Source organism: Euphorbia lathyris, chromosome 10 (assembly GCF_963576675.1).
Source record: "Euphorbia lathyris chromosome 10, ddEupLath1.1, whole genome shotgun sequence".
Taxonomy (NCBI): domain Eukaryota; kingdom Viridiplantae; phylum Streptophyta; class Magnoliopsida; order Malpighiales; family Euphorbiaceae; genus Euphorbia; species Euphorbia lathyris.
This window is the reverse complement of record NC_088919.1, coordinates 66,031,466-66,051,169: the sequence shown is the minus strand read 5'-3', so window position 1 is coordinate 66,051,169 and position 19,704 is coordinate 66,031,466. Positions and strand designations below refer to the sequence as shown.

The 19,704-nt window shown below is 42.5% G+C and overlaps 1 long non-coding RNA gene across 1 annotated transcript; it reads right to left on the bottom strand.

Moving 5' to 3' along the window:
- Nucleotides 1-18,684: 18,684 nt before the first annotated feature.
- Nucleotides 18,685-19,704, bottom strand: LOC136209370 (uncharacterized). The gene is made up of 2 exons (XR_010677509.1): nt 19,517-19,704; nt 18,685-19,217 (listed from the first exon to the last, which is right to left on the bottom strand). It is a non-coding gene; the product is annotated as an uncharacterized lncRNA (long non-coding RNA).

Sequence of the window (19,704 nt, the reverse complement as noted above, 5' to 3'; positions counted from 1 at the left end):
AGGTGCAGCTCTACGCATAAACGGGTAATTAACTTCTTTGTTCCTGCACGCCTTAACACACAGATTAAAAACACCCTGTTTTACAGAAATTTCAGCTATAAATTCGTTGCTCTCAATCCCCGGCAACGGCGCCAAAAACTTGTTGTCCTCAGATTAGACTCTAGCAAGTGCACTAGATACAAGTAATAAAGTGATAAGTGAGTATCGTCTCCACAGGGATTGTGATTCAAATCAATATTAGAAATCGTTGCTAAATAGTGTGTGTCACAACAGTGTCTTCTTTTATCGTTGATTGTTTGATGTTGGTTACTTAACAATTCAGGCAGACTGATGAAACAATAAAATGAAATAACTTTGCAAAGATTTTAGAGAATAGAACAGGCTCGACATAGCCGAACACGGTGTGCTACGTCTTACAACATTCCATGAATACAAGACAATGCCAATAAAGCCAAAGTTTCAGTTTGAAGTGAGTTTGAGTCAACTTTCGTGTGTTCTCAAACTCCTAAGATTTACTAACACCTTTAGCGTCCTAAAGATACGTTCTTTCTAGCATTAAGAACAAAACTGCATTTCTAGATGAGAAAAGCCTTGACACAACCTTCTAACTTGTCAGCTTCGAAGTTGGGAGATCAATAGAGATATCGGTGAAGATGAAAGCAGTGTCCTATCATTCATCTAGCACATACATAAATGCCTAAGCATGAAAGTTAAATCCTCATTGACCATAACATTGGCAAAATACTAAATATTCATTAAAACATTGTAACACTTACATCACTGGGTCGGCCAGGCCGTGCCCGTTCAACATGGACTACTCACTCATATCGAGCACTGAGCAGTCGATGGTTCTTGATACAGCTTGAGACTCCATGGGATCTCTCTTCTTTCTTCTATTCTATTTTTCTAAAGAAATTACTAAAAATCCTACCTACTAAACTTTTCTCTGCTTCACCTACTTAAAGGGAAAGACATAGCCAAAATCGGTACAACTTTCGTACCCTTTCTACAAAATAAGTCAACTACCAACTACGACTAAAATAAACTAAAATGATTAAATTTCGATTAACCCTTGAACACTCAAGGGGGTGATACTTCAAGTCATCTTGCTTCTTTAGGCAATCCCATCGCCACACACGAAATGCCGCTCTGCCACTTTCTCTGCCACTGCCACCACGATCTGTCGCTGTCCGTCATTGGATAATCCGGCGTTTGACCGCTGGATACAAGTAAGGCTCCACTCCTCTTGGCTTTAGCAAAACAAACTGTTTCCAGCGAGTTTGGCATTTATCTTTGCTTATCTGCACAAGGACAGTAATTAGCCCTTATTTCTTACCAAATGACATAATAAAACACCGAAATTTCCTTATAAATACTATGTTAAACTTAGTCAATTTCATGCCTAACAAACTTCAATAGAAAGAACCCCAAACCTGGACCCTGAACCCAGAACCTTCTCAACACAAGATTCTACTGCCTTATTAGAGGGTTTTTCCTTAATTTCGGGACTGGTTTGACTAATCACAATGGCTTTACTTATGTCAGGGGGATGATTCTGGACAACTAGCACCCGAGTCCTTCGCCTACCTGACCTTTTAGCCAAAATCCAGGGGCCAAAGTTCCTCCCCTCTCCTTGAAGCCCCTGATCTTTCTCTTTCTCCGCTTCCATCACCACTTCAACCACCTTTGCCCTTTTAGGACAACCTTCAAAAGTATGCCCAAACATATCACACTCATAGCAAATATTATGAATACCTTCATATTCAATGAAATAAACAGTCTTCTTAACACAGAATTTAGACAGAAGAGGCTTAGCCAGATCAATATCAATGCATACTCTAGCAAATTTACCTCTAACCGCCCCAATAGTGGTTTTGTCCACATGGTGAACTTTCCCAACTAGTCCACCAATTTTATGAAGAAAGCTTTCATTATAGTATTCAATAGGTAAACCCGGGAATCTTACCCAAGTAAGGATCCTATTAACTGAACAATCATGAGGATTAAAGTTAGGAACCCATGGCCTTAAAGCCAGAACATGGTTAGAAATAATATAAGGACCCCCGTTTATAACAGCATTAAAGTCCTCAACCCTAGTAAATTTAATAACATAATAGTCATTTTCTAGGTCAGTAATGGTTACTTTCCCTTTTTTAGCCCATTGAGCCTGGATTCTCTGAGCGAAATAATTAAAACTAATCCTTTTACCAAGCACAGTTACTATTAAGGATAACTTCCATTTAGATCTTAGGTTACGTTTTTCATCCGAGGAAAGCCGGATAACAGGACATAGCGGGTCCTCCTACTCACCATCCTCTTCATCAGAATCAGAGTGGATTTCTTCTGAATCATCCTCCATAATTTCCTCCTCTACTATAGGATCCTCCTCGACTAAACCCGTTACAGTATCCCTCTATGAATTTTTACCCACACTTTGCACGTTAGATTTTTTGTTCAAAGCAACATCAACAATCCTAGAACTAGGAATTAATTTAGATTTAATCACAGTGCTCGGCGCAACCCCCTCCACCTGGATGCCCCCGTCACCCAAATGCGGCGAAGGAATACCGCAAGCCAAAGCCGCTGCCACATAGGCCCCTTGGGCATCAAACACACTTTCCTGGCCATGATCAGTATCCCCTGCCCCGGCCATCCTCCCTACACCGTCGACATCTACCCCCTCCGCACTGGCAGATACCCCAGCACTCACCCTATCGCCAATAGGCAAAAACACGCCACCAACAGTACGGGAAAAAGCCCCGTCACTCGCCTCACCTACAGCAGGCAGATCTGCGCCCCTCTCACGCACCACCATCTCCCTAGTCTCTACGGATCCGCCTAAAACACCTCCAATGAAGCTCGCCGCTCCTTGCCCTCCTCCCTCAATTTCGCCTTCCGCCCCTCCAAACCCCTCGCATCCCTGCCCAGCTGCATGCACCACCTTCTCCGCCCAAAACCGACCCCCCAGCCCCCCATGGGCCGCCCTCTCAATGGATCTATCCCTCACCCTCATCCTCTGATGACCCGCGAGGCTAAACCGGGTCATATTCATTTCGCAGGCCCAGCCCATACTTAGATCCATGGTCTAAGATCGGATGGGACCCGAATAAAGGAAGCGGGCGCAGCGAGTAACCGCCCCGAATGGGACCCGAATAAGCGGAAACGGGTGAAGCGAGTAACCGCCCCGAATTCCTAAACGGAGCATCAAGACTCCCACTCAGAACCACGTTCGTTGCCATGAAAGCCACGAAAGGGACATGGCCTAAAAAGGGGGAACCGCCCTCAGAACGTGGCCCACTAAGGAGTAACCGCCCTCGGCGGTTACCTAAAAAACACCTATAAAAGGCCTTAAGAACAAGGGAAAAAGGTACGTTCACATTTTTTGCCCTACAATATTATTGTCAAATTACCAACCCTCTTACAAAAACTGACTTGATCGTCGGAGAGTTTTCCCGGAGATCCTGTCTCCGGTTCTGTTTTGCAGGTAACTCCGGCAGGGAATATCAAATCGGATCCAGCAAGTTATCATTGGAGCGGTGAACGTGGACCTTTTTTACCAACGTCTGGTTAAAGGTACACAAGGAACATGTCAGAACCATCACGAACGGCTGGCGTTACAACCAGATCAACCAGTATGAACTCCAGGGGACCACGGATTGTGAATTCGCAACCTGCAAGTACACGGCCTGTGGTGCCTAGCTTGTCGGGCCCTTCGGGACAATTGAGTCCCTTATTGGAAGTTCAGGTGCAAACTGAAATGGAGATGTCCAATAGTGACTTCGTGCAGATGGCGGGACAAGTCTTGGCTTCGAATATGAGCCAGGCGGCTGGAGATCGAATGATTAATTTATTAACGGCTCTCGCCGAACACAATACCGCCGTAGCGGCTGCTCCTCAAGAACCTGTGGTCATCTCAACACAATCATTGACTATCCCTGTCATATCTGCCCTCCCGCAGCCATCTCAGGCGCCAAATCAAGTGGGCCAGAGTAGTCGCACAAACCCACACAGCCACCCAAGCAACTACTCGCACCCAGATCTCATTACGACGATACATCCGACCGGGCAGCCATCCCAACCGTTGCCAGGAGTGCCAGGAACTCTTCCGCTACAACAAGTGCAACCTTTTGTTCACAGACATTCGGAGTTGATGACGCCTGACGCAACTATGTCTGGGCGAGAGCACACTTGGAACTTTGATCCTATAACGGGACAGCGGTTAGTCCCCCAACGGATCTCAACACCGATTGGTGGGTGGATGCCACCCAGAATTCACCAGCAGCGGATGGAAAAAGTCCGGCGAGTACCCGATATTGACTTAGAAGATCAATTACGGAGCATGATGGAGCGAATGGGGTACTCGCCTAGGCCGAGAGCCGAGGTCCAGAGCGATTCACCTTTCGCCCCTTCGTTGCGGGAATTCATTCCAGATCACAGAATCAAAGCGCCCGTGATACCTAAATACTATGGGGATCCAAATTCTGACCCTGAAGCACATGTCAGGAACTATAGAGAACTAATGGATGTCGCAGGAGCAAGTGAAAGCATCATTTGCCGGTTATTCTCGACGACTTTGGGCGGGGCTGCATCTGATTGGTTTCGATCTTTACCTGCAGAATCTATTCATAATTGGCAACAATATAGTCGGGATTTCTGTGCGAAGTTCGTGGCTGTAAGGCGGCAGATGTGACGGATAGGCAGCTGAAGGAGATCAAACAGAGAAACTATAATTCCCTAAGGGAATTTGTTGTCGCATTTAACGATATTTTGGTGCGATTACAGAACCCGGATATCGTGAGCATTCGCAACATCATGGCGGATGGAACCACAGATTGGAGCATGCGGGAAGAAATCATCCGCAACAAGCCACGCACCGTAGCCGAACTTATGAAGATAGCAAAGGAATTCATGGAAGTGGATGATGTCAACAGGGAACATAGGGCTCAAACCCGGCGAGAAAGAGATGCCGCTAGATCCACTTCGGACAATCGGCGCCAGATCCAGTCCAAAAGCAATTTTGTTCGAAGAGGCGATCGCCCCTTTCAAAGTGGAGGATATCAGACACCATTAAACACGACTCGCCAGGAGGTGTTACTTTGGATCGAAAAGAGCCCCCTGAAGAAGGATGTGCGGTTCCCCGAGGTAAAAGGTCGAACCAGTTTGGGGCGACATCCTAACAAATATTGCAGGTTCCACAGATTGAACGGCCATGACACGAATGATTGCTATGAATTAAAGAAGGAGATTGAAAGGCTGATCGAAAGGGGCAAACTGAGTCAATTTGTACGAAAAGAGGCTAATAATGAGAAAGCAACGTTACCGCATGAAGCAGAGGCAAGGCCCGAAAAGAAGCAGAAAAAAGGAGTGATAAACGTGATAGCCGGCGGGATCTATGAGCCTCCAACAAAAAGAGCTCGCCGTGAACAGCAAAAAAGCAACACTCATAGGGGGGATGCCCTCAACTACTCATTTGCGCGAATCACGGAGCCGCATGCGGATGCTTTGGTGATCACAATGGCTGTGGAAGGCTGGGACGTCAAGCGGGTCCTTATTGATACTGGCAGTTCTTGTAATGTTATTACTCGGACTGCATTCAACAAGTTGGGAATTAATGACGAGCGAGTGGAACACACCTTCATGGATGTAACTGGTTTTGGGGGTCAATCCTCTCAAACAAGTGGACAGGTGGTGTTGGAGGCAGAAATGGGCGATAAAAACCTAAAATGGCGAGGTGATTTAGAATTCGCAATTGTTGATCTCCCATTGGCCTACAACATAATTCTGGGACGCCCATTCTTGTCGGAAACGGAGTCGCTCATCTCAATGAAACATTTAACATTACATTTGCCAACACACCAAGGGCGAGTCATAGTTGAAGGTGATCAACTTGTATCTCAACAGGCCTATACATTGTCACTCGAACCAAAGCCAGACAAAGAGGATAAAGTCGAAGAGAAGCTGCCAGCGGAAGCATTGGGAGAAACGGAACTATTCTCCATCTCAAATAACAAGAACGTGCGAATAGCGGCTGGACTCTCAGAAGAAACAAAGAAAGCCATTACCGAGGTATTGATCCAATGCGAGTCGGCATTCGCCGCTCCAAATGAAGTGCTGAAAGGAATAAGTCCAGATATAGCAACCCATCGTTTGAATGTGGACAAAGGTGCAACCCAAGTGTGACAGAAAAAGAGAGGGCACGCTCCAGAGCGGCAGAAGACGATTGAAAAAGCTGTGGCGGATTTGCTAAAGTCAGATGCGATTCGAGAAGTCACCTATCCGGAGTGGCTAGCCAATGTGGTGCTAGTCAAAAAGCCAAATGGAACGTACAGAATGTGCGTCGACTTCAAAGATCTGAACAAGGCATGTCCGAAGGATATGTATCCGCTTCCTAACATTGATATATTGGTAGATGGGACTGCAGGATATGAAGCTTTATCATTCACCGACGTGAAATCCAGTTACCATCAGATACCCATGGAGAAGGCGGATGAAATCAAAACATCGTTCATAACTCACCAGGCGACTTATTGCTTCAAGGTGATGCCCTTTGGATTGAAAAACACGGGAGCAACATACCAGAGGATGATGAACAAGATATTTTCAGACAAATCCGGCGAGAACTTCTCGATCTACGTTGATGACATGATCATCAAAAGCAAGAAAATGCAAGACCACCCGCAGGATATCAAAGAAATCCTGGAAGTGCTAATCAAATATGGCCTCAAATTGAACCCAGAGAAATGCACATTCGGAGCAAGAGCGGGAAAGTTCCTGGGTTTCATTGTTAGCGGCAAGGGAGTTGAGGCGAATCCCGAGAAGGTTAAAGCAGTAATGGAGATGAAAACGCCGAGGAGCATAAGAGAAGTACAGAGACTGAATGGGCGGTTGGTGGCATTAGGGCGATTCATATCATGCTCAGCTAGGAGATGTCAACCTTTCTACAATGCCATCAAAAAATCCAAGTCCTCTGAATGGACGCCAGATTGTCAAGAAGCATTCGAGGGGATAAAGCGATTACTGTGTTATCTGCCCTTAATGAGCAGGCCGGAGGAGGGAGAAGATTTATTTCTCTGCGTATCCGTCACCAATATAGCGATATGCACTGTGATGGTGCGAGAAGAAGAAGGGCAACAATATCCAGTGTACTACGTGAGCAAAGTCTTGAAGGATGCAGAACTCCGGTATTCGAAGTTGGACAAAATGGCCCTCGTAGTGATAACCACGGCGGCTAGATTGAAACCATACTTTCATGCGCATACTATCATTGTGAGAACTGGCATCCCAATGCGAAAGGTACTACAGAAACCTGACGCATCCGGCCGGTTGATGGAATGGTCAATTCGCCTGGGTGAATTCGATATTCGCTATGAAGGAAGACCGGCGCTAAAGAGTCAAGTACTCGTCGATTTCGTGAATGAATTCACCTGGGATGATGAGGAATGGCCGAAAACACAAAAAGAAGAGTGGAGCATGTACACAGATGGGGCATTATCTACAGATGGAGCTGGGCTGGGAGTCATCATCAAGGGCCCGGAGGTTATTCGCCTATGCTATGCAGCAAAATTAACTTTCAAAACTACAAATAACGCCGCAGAGTACGAAGCAATGATATGCGGATTGAAGTTGCTCAATGAACTCACCCCAGAAAGGGTGGTAATCTACAGCGATTCCAAACTCATGATAAACCAGATCACAAAAAATTATCTGGTGAAACAGGAGGAGCTAGTAAAATACCATCAGGTGGTCGGCAGATTGACACAAGAGTTAACGCACAAGGGAGTCGTTTGGGAGATGGTGCATGTTCCGCGAGGCCAAAATGCAAAGGCTGACGAATTGGCAAAAGCAGCGGCAAGTAGAGAACCATGGAGTCAAAAGGCATGCAATTTGGAAATAAAATCGGCACCAGCATTCGAGGTTGATCAGATTATGGTCATCGAAGAACTGGAAGACGATGAAGATTGGCGGATGCCCATCCGCCAATATCTGGAGCAGGGAGATTTACCGGTTGATAAGAGCTTAGCCAGAAAGCTAATTGGGCAGTCAGCTCGATACTCAGTTCGGGATGGAACTTTGTATCGGAAATCGTACACATGTCCATGGTTGAAATGCATTAGTCGCAACGAAGGAGACTACGTGCTGCGAGAACTACATGAAGGAATTTATGGCGCGCACGAAGCTTCGGCGGCGTTGGCAAGAAAGGTCAAACTGATGGGATACTACTGGCCCAAGGTGGTGGAAGATTCTCCGAAGATGGTTGCGGAATGTCACAATTGTCAAATACATGCGAATGAAAAGCATGTCCCCGGAGCCGAACAAATCGCTATAATGACGGCGTGGCCATTCGCAACATGGGGAATCGATATAGTGGGCCCATTCCCAGAAACGACAAAGAAAAGGAAGTACTTTATAGTCGCAGTTGACCACTTCAGCAAATGGGTAGAAGCGGAGGCAGTAACCGCACAAACACATGAGCGAATCATCGAGTTCTTACGAGAGAACATTATCATGCGATTTGGAATCCCGCAAAAGCTCATAACCGACAATGGCACCCAGTTCAACTGTGCCAAGTTCAAAGCATACTGCGAAAGCATGGGGATCAAAAATCAATTTTCTTCCGTAAACCATCCCCAATCGAATGGTATGACGGAGGTTACCAACAGGGCCATGATTCAAGGCATCAAGAAGCGGCTAGGAGACAAAAAAAACAGGTTGGGCGGATGAGATACCCCATATGTTGTGGGCATACAGAACCTCTGTAAAGGCAGCAACAGGCGAAACACCTTTCTCGCTAGTTTATGGAGCCGAAGCAGTCCTACCTGTTGAAAGCAAGTCGCCCACAGATCGGATAATTTATTATTGCGACACACAAAATCCTATCAACATTAGAGATGCTTTGGATTCTGTGGAGGAACGAAGAGAAAAAGCTTACATGCGAATGGCAGTGTACCGCAATAGAATCAAGAAATATCATGACAGAAGAGTGCGAAAAGTAATAATCAACGAGAACGACTTGGTCTTGAAAAAAGCGGATAAAATACAATCCAGAGATGGCAAAGGCAAGCTGGGCGTCAACTGGATCGGACCATACAAAGTATCCAAGAAGCTGGGACCAGCCACTTTTGAAATAGAAGAAATGAGCGGAAAGAAGCTCCCGCGCACCTGGAATCTAGAGAATCTACGCCTATATAAAAAGGCCGAGTAGTTCGAGGAAATGACGAGTACTCTTTTTCCTTTTATGAGTTTTTCCCATTGGGTTTTCTGATAAAAGGTTTTAATGAGGCTTTGATCCCACACAGTTGGTGTACCTATGTAATAAACCTTTTCTCTTTATCAATAAAGGTATTCAATTATTACATTTATTCAATATGTTACGTCCGAATGCGGATTGTTCTTAAAAACACATAAATGTGTTGCCTATTAAAGAAATGCGGATGCATGATTACGCATCACTCGCAAAACCCTTAGGGTTAAACTCAAAAAACACATAAATGTGTTGCCTATTAAAGAAATGCGGATGCATGATTACGCATCACTCGCAAAACCCTTAGGGTTAAACTCAAAAAACACATAAATGTGTTGCCTATTAAAGAAAGGCGGATGCATGATTACGCATCACTCGCAAAACCCTTAGGGTTAAACTCAAAAAACACATAAATGTGTTGCCTATTAAAGAAAGGCGGATGCATGATTACGCATCACTTGCAAAACCTTATGATTAACCTTATGATTATATTATTTTCGAAAGAAAAATAATAGAGTAAGGCATAAAATTAAGAAAATAAACGAGTACTCAAAAATTGCAAAAAGGGTTTGGCCACCCTAGCGAAAGCAAAAATTACTATGAAGAATTACAAGTATGAAGTCGGAAAAAGGCAAGGATCATACATGAAAATAAAGTGACAATAATCGCACGTATAGGCAAAGCGACAAGTGAAAGAAAATTAATATATACGGGCAGTTTGTTACATACAAAAAGTCCAAATATAAATTAAACTATACTACAGCTTCCTCTCCTTCACCCCTATTGCTTTCCTCGCCTCCAGCGACTCCCTCATCTCCTCCAGTGGGCGGATCTACTTCAAGCGAATCCTCAACCCTCGAATCAATAACTGCTTCAGAAGGCGGTACCTCTTGCTCAGGCTGAGAGATGTCCTGCGGTGCCCCTTCTTCCGCATTCCGGGTAGGGATCTCGCCGATAATTGGAGATTCCTGAAAACTCTTCCAATCTAACAGGAGCACCTCATCCATATTAGCATCCTCGGCTTCCAGCTTGTCCCACTTCTCAGTTAAATCCTTTTCAGGGATGGGAACCTTGGGGCGGTTAAGTACGAGACCCTGATGTCCATGCTCATAAGCGGCATGAATCCGCTCCCCATACCAGTAGATGCGGGCACCGTCTTCAGCTAGAATTTCCTCAGCCCTCTTCTTTTGTGTCTCCTTGGAATCAGCTAGATCATCGAGGGCCTTTCGCAGCTCATCGGACTTAGCCTGAAGAGATTTAAGAGCCTCCTCCTTCTCGCTCACAGCCTTCTGAAGGGCGCCTTCTAGGACCTTCACCTTACCTTGGACATCATCATAAAGCGACTTCTGAGTCGCCAATTCAGTACCAAGACCTTCCAACTCCTTGGCTCGCTCGGCATCCCTTCGGAGAATGCCCTCAGTGAAATTGATAATCTGCATATAAGACGGCTCACGAATAAAAAAGGGCGAATAGAAATAGGCGGTTACAATGGACGCAAGATCCTTGAAAGAGAATGACAAGCAACAATATACCTCTACAGAACGCTTCTCGATCCCCTCCACAGCGGTAGGGAGCGGTACTTGTTCGCGCACACGGGAAGCAGAGGGAAGCCGCCCGAGGACATTGCATATGGAAGAGACAATGTCCTTACAAGAAAAACTCACGGCCATGCCAAAGGTCCTAGTCCACCATCCGCTGATGTCGGGAATTGGCTGCAAAGGCGTAAAGAAAAATATCAAGAGAACAGCAGATAGCTCATGAGGAAAAAAGTAGCAATATAGAAAGAGGGAATAGATCAAGATACCTCGTGAATTGGGGTACTGCTCTTTCCTTTGGATGAGGCGGATACGGGTGTACCGCCAACAGTAAGGGACGCGGAGGTGTTCTTCTTCTTGGGACGAGAAGACTCTGTATCCGCACTTATCTTCCACTTCCTCGTCAAAGGAAGATCCTCGGAGGCAGAAGCGGGACCTTGTGAAACGGAGGCCCTTACAGGAGAAGCCGCCTCAATGGAAGGAATCGTTCCTCCAGAAGAATCCGCCCCTACAACGGAAGCGGTTCCCGCCATCCGCTTCTTCCTTCTCGCTAGGGCTTTAGCCTCCCGATCTGCAGCGATTTGAGATAAAGGATCACCCCTGCAAAGGGTTAAAAGAAATCATCAACTTGGAAATAAAAAGTACCTTGTACAAAAACGCGATAAGGGATATAGACCACGCGATCCCTCTCGCGGTAGGCAATCGCTACTCGGCTCCTTAGCATATGGAAGGCCTGATCATATGTCCATACAAAAGGAGGGGTACTCTTCAGGAACTCGATGACAGCGGATTCTTCCTTGCTGGGGTAACCGAAGTTCAAACTCTTCACATTGGGCCGGCCCCAACGGCGAAGGAAGTTCAGATTTCCCTCATTAAACTTGATAAAAAAGTAAGAGCGATCCCACTCGCGGATCTTGTTCAGCTTCTCGTCAAAACCATAGTATCCGCTCTGGCGGATGAAAGTGAAATATCCCGCCGAACTCTTGAAATGATGAAGCTTGGAGAAAATTTTGAGCGAGAAAGGAACCTCCAAACAATCCGCCAGAAATTTATCCAGGGTCAAGTCGGCCCATCCATTTGGATGTAACTGCCCGGGTGCGATTCCGTAACCGCCGAGGACGGAAGCAATCTCATCCGCCAGCGGATAAGTGAAGCCGCAGATAATTTGGGCGACGAAAATGGTGAAATACCCCTTTGGGTAATCGTCCGGTCCTCTATCCTCCCCGGGAATGATGGTCTCGAGACCTTGGAGCCAAGGATATTGCACCCGCAAATCCTCAATGGTCTCGCGACAAACTAGGCTTCCCGACCTGTCCCTCTTTGGTAACAAACGGGGGGTTGGGACAGGTGGCGGAATCAACTTCTTAGGGTCAAAATCTAGACCCTCGTCGGTTGTATTCGCCAGATGGAGGAAGTCAGTGGGGTGGGAATCAGACCCATGAGAACTGGTTGAAACTTCATCAACCATCTCATCAACTTCATAAGAAACCTCGCGGACGTAGTTCTCATCGAACGGTGCGAAGTCGAGGTCGGGGTTCGACATGTTGAGGAAAAGAAATAAACAGAAGTAAAAAGCCGAACAAGGTACAAGTTATGGAGAGGAAAACTTACATGGGAAAGACAACACAGAGAAGTGACGGAAATAAGAGGTCAACGCCGGAAAAGATGACGCCGGAAAAGAAATAACGAAAGAGGAAAAATTCACAAGTTTTTGAATTTTGAATAGACAAGCAAAAACGAAGCGTCCCCTATGAACAGACCCTAAAGGGCTCTTGTATCAAACTAAAGGGGACGCATGTGATGACCCGCGAGGCTAAACCGGGTCATATTCATTTCGCAGGCCCAGCCCATACTTAGACCCATGGTCTAAGATCGGATGGGACCCGAATAAAGGAAGCGGGCGCAGCGAGTAACCGCCCCGAATGGGACCCGAATAAGCGGAAACGGGTGAAGCGAGTAACCGCCCCGAATTCCTAAACGGAGCATCAAGACTCCCACTCAGAACCACGTTCGTTGCCATGAAAGCCACGAAAGGGACATGGCCTAAAAAGGGGGAACCGCCCTCAGAACGTGGCCCACTAAGGAGTAACCGCCCTCGGCGGTTACCTAAAAAACACCTATAAAAGGCCTTAAGAACAAGGGAAAAAGGTACGTTCACATTTTTTGCCCTACAATATTATTGTCAAATTACCAACCCTCTTACAAAAACTGACTTGATCGTCGGAGAGTTTTCCCGGAGATCCTGTCTCCGGTTCTGTTTTGCAGGTAACTCCGGCAGGGAATATCAAATCGGATCCGGCAAGTTATCATCCTCCTATCATGCTCCCTATCCCGATCTACAACCTGCGATCTCTCTTTCGTCATCTCCCAAAACCAAACAGAAGCTACGGCACCCGGAGATGGAGAGCGACTGCCGCCAGAAGATCCGATCCAGAAACGCCGGCCAGCGGCGACGGAAAACAGCTGCAGAAGAAACCGAACAAGGGTTCGCCGCAAGAGAGAGAAGAACAAAATGGTGATATGTCATATCAAAATGATAATCGTATCATTTAATAAAGTTTAGAGAGAAGAACAAAATGATGATATGTCGTATCATCTATATGTCGTATCATTATAGATATGATTATGTATGAATATAAATAAATAAAAATGATAATCGTATCAAAATGGATTATATCGTTCTCGATCCAATATATTAATAAAATTTAACTAGCATTTAAATTTTAAATATATACAATAAATTTAAAAAAATCTAATTTATTATTTTGTTTTTTCCTGAGCAAGATTTCATTTAATTTGGTCATTATGATATTTAAATGAATAAGTTCAATAAAAAAAAGTTTATTAACTAGAGAGACTACAATTAAATAAATATAATTTCTACTGTATTAACTAAAATTGGAAACTTACCAAAAAAAACTAAAATTGGAAAGAAAAATAAAAATTGTCGATTGCAGTCGTATTTTTTTTAACAGTAAGCAATTTTTTTTTCTTCAAAAACAAAAACTTAGCAAAGTATATTCAAAAAGTCATCATATTAGATTTTTTATAGATCTTGTGGAATTTTATGAATATCATTCCTTGTAAGATGCCCGTATGCAGGAGTTGAATTCAGTTTCAAATACTACAGAGAAAATTACACACAAATTCATATTTTAAAAACTATTTATAACTATGTCAAGTCATCATTTTAGGTTATATCAAACTAGTAAACTCAGTACTTTTAATATATTTTAAGGATTGATATTTATAAATTACAAGTCTAGAATATATTTTATAGTGTTTATGATTTATGAATTAGAATTTAGAATTTTTAAATGATAATATAAAATCGTAATATATAGAGAATTATGACATATTAAGAATTAAGTTTGATGATATGACTTGGTTGTAATTTTGCACTTAATTATGATATTCATGTATTTGACTCATACTACTATATTCCCCAAGCTTCCTTTCATTAAACCACACCTGGTTTTTTTTTTTTTTTTTGTTTTTTGTTTTGAAGAAAACACGCAAATATTATTAAGAAGAAATCAAAGAATCGATCAAGAAGGAAGGGGGAACAGACTCCCAACTTCCGGGTTCAGACAAGGAACTCATCGCCCGTGCTAGAACATGAGCAGACAAGTTCACTGAACGTCTCACAAATCTAACTGAACAAGACTCTAAAGCTTGTAATAGAGCTTTACAATCATCAATGATAAAACCAAAATAAGGACAAGCATTAATAGAACTAGACAAAGCCTGTTTAACCAATAAGCAATCAATCTCAATTATAACCGACCTCCAACCTTGACGCTGAACCCACCGCAACGCCTCCCTACACGTCATTGCTTCCGCCTGAAGAGCATCCAACGGACAGTCCAGCCAACCATTCGCACCAGCAATAAAACCATCCTCCGCATCCCGCGCCAACATCCCAAAACTGACCTGTTGTGTCGCAGCAAACAACGCTGCACCGACATTGATCTTTATCAGACCAGCAGCAGGCGGAACCCAAATTGAGGAGGCGGAAGACACATCTGACACAAAATCATCCCCAATCTGATCTTGTCTCCACCGGGACAGGAAGGCCGTCGCCCCACTAAACACCATCCCCGCCTGAATACAACGCTGGTTCCAGACAAAATCATTCCTCGCATTCCAAATGGACCAGCAAACCATTGCCGCCTGTTCTCTAACTTTGCAATCCGGAACAGCAACAACATAATACCAAAACCCAGAAATATCCGAGCAAAGTGCACTAATATCACCAAGTAAAGAAAAATGCCACACTTCCCGAGCCCTTACACAATCAACCAATGCATGAAATGGTGTTTCCACCCCTCTTCCACATCTTGGACATAAATCAAACACCTGCACAAACCGAGATCGCAGCACTTGCAGAGTGGGAAGACAATGAGAGACGGCTCGCCAAACAAAGTTCTGAACCTTCGGCGGAACCCGTAAACGCCAAATTGACGACCAAAAATCGATTGAGACCCCGAGATGAGGCCCCACCATGTCACCAACAGCCTGAACATATCCAGATTTAACCGAAAAGAACCCGTTTTTTTCAAACAACCAAAACCATTTGTCTGGCTTCGGAGTTAGCGAGATAGGGATTTTCCGGATTAAACGTTGATCCCTTTCACAGAACAAATCTCCCAAAACATCATCATCCCATTGATTAGAATCAATACACCTCAACCGATCCACCACACTTCGCCATATAAAGCTTGGATTGTTCCCAACCTGTGCAACCAAAAAATCAGAGTTTGGAAAATACCTAGCTTTGAGAACCCATGCTACTAAGGAATTTGGATTTGTCATAAGTCTCCATCCTTGTTTAGCAAGGAGGGCCAAATTAAATTCATGAAGCCTCCTAAATCCCATCCCTCCAAATTTCTTAGGCACACACAGTCTTTACCAATACTTCCATCTGATACCCTTCGATTGTTGCCCCTCAAGGCCCCACCAAAATGAATTCATCATTTTTTCTAAATCAGCACAAAGCGTTTGTGGGACCAGAAACAAACTCATAACATAAGAAGGTAAAGACTGTAACACCGATTTAATCAAAACCTCTTTACCTGCTTTCGATAAATTCCTAGCCTTCCAACTCCTCACCCTTTTCTGGATAGCATCAATCAGATAATTAAAAACCTGAATTTTACTTCTCCCAATCAACGAAGGAAGGCCAAGATATTTCCCAGGCAAAACAGACGGTGTCACCCCTAGCAAAGCACACAAGTTGTCCCTCACCTCACGAGAACAATTTCTGCTAAACGTCATAGATGATTTCTCAAAATTAATTTTCTGACCAGATGCAAGCTTATAGAAACGCAAACACTCCTTTACAGTACACATTTCAGCCTGGGAAGCTTTGAAGAACAGATAACTGTCATCGGTAAAAAATAAATGAGAAATTGGAGGCGCTGACCTGGAAATTCGACACCCATGGATCCTCCCTTGACACTCCATATTAGAAAGCATAGCCGACAGCCCCTCCGCACAGAGAAGGAACAGATATGGAGAAATCGGGTCACCTTGCTGAAACCCTCTTTGAGGAACAATTGGACCAATTTTGTGTTTTCCATTAATAATGTAATAGCTAGCCTTAGACACACACTGGATCACAAGAGTAATTGTTTTCTCCCCAAAACCTAACTTCCGCATCATCCCCTCCAAAAAAAACTCCATTCGACCCTATCATACGCCTTAGCCATATCAAGTTTCAACGCCACATAGCCATTTCTACCTTGTGTCTTTCTATTAAAGTAATGATTAACCTCAAATGCTAACATAACATTATCAGAAATTAACCGCCCTCGAACAAAAGCGCTTTGGTTTTGAGAAACAGTAAGGAGAATGGTCTGCTTAAGTCGATTAGCAATGACTTTGGAAACAATCTTGTAAATGATGTTGCAAAGAGCAATGGGACAAAGATCCGTCACCCTTTCCGGCTTAGATACTTTGGGAATGAGAACAAGAGTTGTGTCATGTATATTTTCTAGAAGTTGCCCCGAATTTAACCAACCCAGACAAGCCTCAGTAACAGTCGTACCAACAATTCCCCAAAACTTCTGATAAAACCCCGGATTAAAACCATCCGGTCCATGACTTTTATCCGGATGCATACTAAAAACGACAACTCTAACCTCAACCACACCTGGTTTATACTTCCTCTGTTTCATAATATTTGTCTTTTAAGGTTAAGACATAATAATTAAAAAATAAAATTAATTTTAACTAAAAAGATTTTATTACCCTTATATTAATTGCATTCATGAATTAATTTTTATCCATTTCCAAAATAAAAAGACAATTTAAATAGGGGTATATTTAATAAATGTAAATTAATATGCATGGATTGAATCAAAATATCATGTATTATGGAAACAACATATGTACATATTAAGAAAGGGAGGAATAGCGACATTTCTTACTTGTCTTAATAATGCCCTAGGGATTCGCCGATTATTATAAGTTTAATAATAAACGGACTCATTTCTATTATTAAAAACAATTAGAAGGACTCGTTTGTTCATATAGTTTGGCTTATAATGCTATATATATTATATCTGATGAGAAATAAATACAGTGCAGGCCTAGCCAGTCTAAGGGTCCGTTTGTTTTACCTACTGTTTGCTGTTGCTGTTTGCTGTTTGCTGTTACGGTTTGCTGTTTACTGTTGCTGTTTGCTGGTTGCTGTTGGAAAAAGCTGCTTTTTACAAAAGCAGAGATTCTCTGCTTTTGTAAAATGCTGCTTTTCAGGTGTAAAAGGCAAACAGGAGATCACTAACCAAACACTTAATGCTACTTTTCAAATGTAAAAGGCAAACAGGAGAAGTCTAACCAAACATCTAAAACTCTGCCTTTTAAAATGAAAAGGCAAACAGGAGGTGAAAAGTAGGTAAACAAACACCCCCTAAGATTCTAAATTATAAATTTTGTTGATTCATAAAAAAAAAAATTATAAATTTTGTCCAGTCTTAACCATTCTCCTTCTAACTTTTATATATATATTCCTATAGTTAATGGTCACAAAAGTACAACAATCCGATTACATGACACGAGATCGACATGTTATTTTAATATTTGAGTTTGGCTTAATACATCATTTGCTTCCTGAACTTGTCCAAAATGGTTGATTGGCCCCCTGAACTTTCAAAGTGTCTCGATAGCTCCCTAAACTTACATAAAATGTTCAGTTAGCCCCCTGAACTTGCGTAAAACGTAATCAATTGATCACTCAGTTGCAAAAAAGTAAGTTAAATACGGAAAATATATTGCACGTCGCGTCTTAAAAAAAGTAAAACAATCAAAATCGGGGTATTGCGGTTATAAATATTAGAGAATACAAGATTTGTAGTTGAGCAAGCAATAACTTCATTTTTACTCTATTTTTGAATTATGTAATAACATTCTAAGACAGGTGGATTACATCTTCCGTATTTAACTTACTTTTTTGCAACCGAGTGATCAATTGATTACGTTTTACGCAAGTTCAGGGGGCTAACTAAACATTTTATGCAAGTTTAAGGAGCTATCGAGACACTTTGAAAGTTCAAGGGGCCAATCAACTATTTCGGACAAGTTCAAAGGGCAAATGATGTTTAGGCCATTTGAATTTAGTTTAATAGGTAATATGTCATTTTTGGATTGACACGAAACTGACACGCAAATTTTTGAGTTGGGTAAGGATTGATATGCTAATCCGTAAACGACACAAAATAACACAAGTATTTAAAATTATTGTTATATTCTCTCATTTTTTTATGTCACTTTATTAATGAAGATAATAAAATTATAATTACTAATTGCAAATATGATTCGAACGTCTTAAATTATTATAAAAAAATTACATGATATTAGCGGACTTCATCATAAATTGTGTTAACGTACTAATTTAAAAATGACATAAAATATTTAAAAATAATACAATATCTTCTTATATTATGTAATCCAAAAACACAAAACGAAATCGACACTGACCCGAACATGTTAACACGATTGTGACATGAAAGCTTTTGGATTGGGTTTGGGCTTACTCTTTTTAACACGAACCTGAAAATGGCACGACACAAACACGTATAATCAACATTTAAGTAAAATCCTCTAAAAACTTTGATAAATCCTACTGTTTTATAGGCATTCAAGTATTATATATACAACCTTTGCATTGAAGGGGAAACAAAAGAAGAAGAAGAAAACAGACATAAAATTGAAAGTATTGAATTATAAAATTGGATAATGCATAAAGCAAGCAGATCCACTGAAAGGGCGTAGACGTTCCTGGTCCCCAACACCATCGGTGTATTTACTACTGAAAAGAGGATAGAGTTCTACAACAGGGGAAAGGGGCAAATGTTCCCCATAACCCATAGTGTATTTATCAGTACTAGGATGTGGATGTTCTTCATCATGGGGACAAATTCTACAACCTTTAGCTGTTCCTGCAAAAGTCCAATTAAAATGTCCTAAATAAACACCAAAATCCAATGCAAAACCAAGAGAGAGTAATAAACAAAAGAATCAATCGCACAAAAATTAGAAGATTTCAGAAGTAGAAAGCTTGCAATTTAGGGATAATTTATTCATTAAACTACAACAATCAAAAAACATAAAAACTGATCGAATCGCATTATACAAATTGTATGAGAATTAGTTATTCGGAATAAGTAATTTTGAACCAAACCCTAACAAGCAATGGATCCAGAAGATGATGAATTGAAAAAAAAGAAACATGAATTACCTCTTGATGCGATTCTTGTTGTGCCGGCGGCTACAGAAGAAATCAGTACGCACTAAAAATCTCAAGAATCCATACCGTCGTTTAGGATCGATTTCTTTCATCTTCAAAATTCGGTTTTATATGATATTATCACTAATTGCAATACATGGATGGATCGATATTTATAACCCAACAATTCCTGTTTTAAT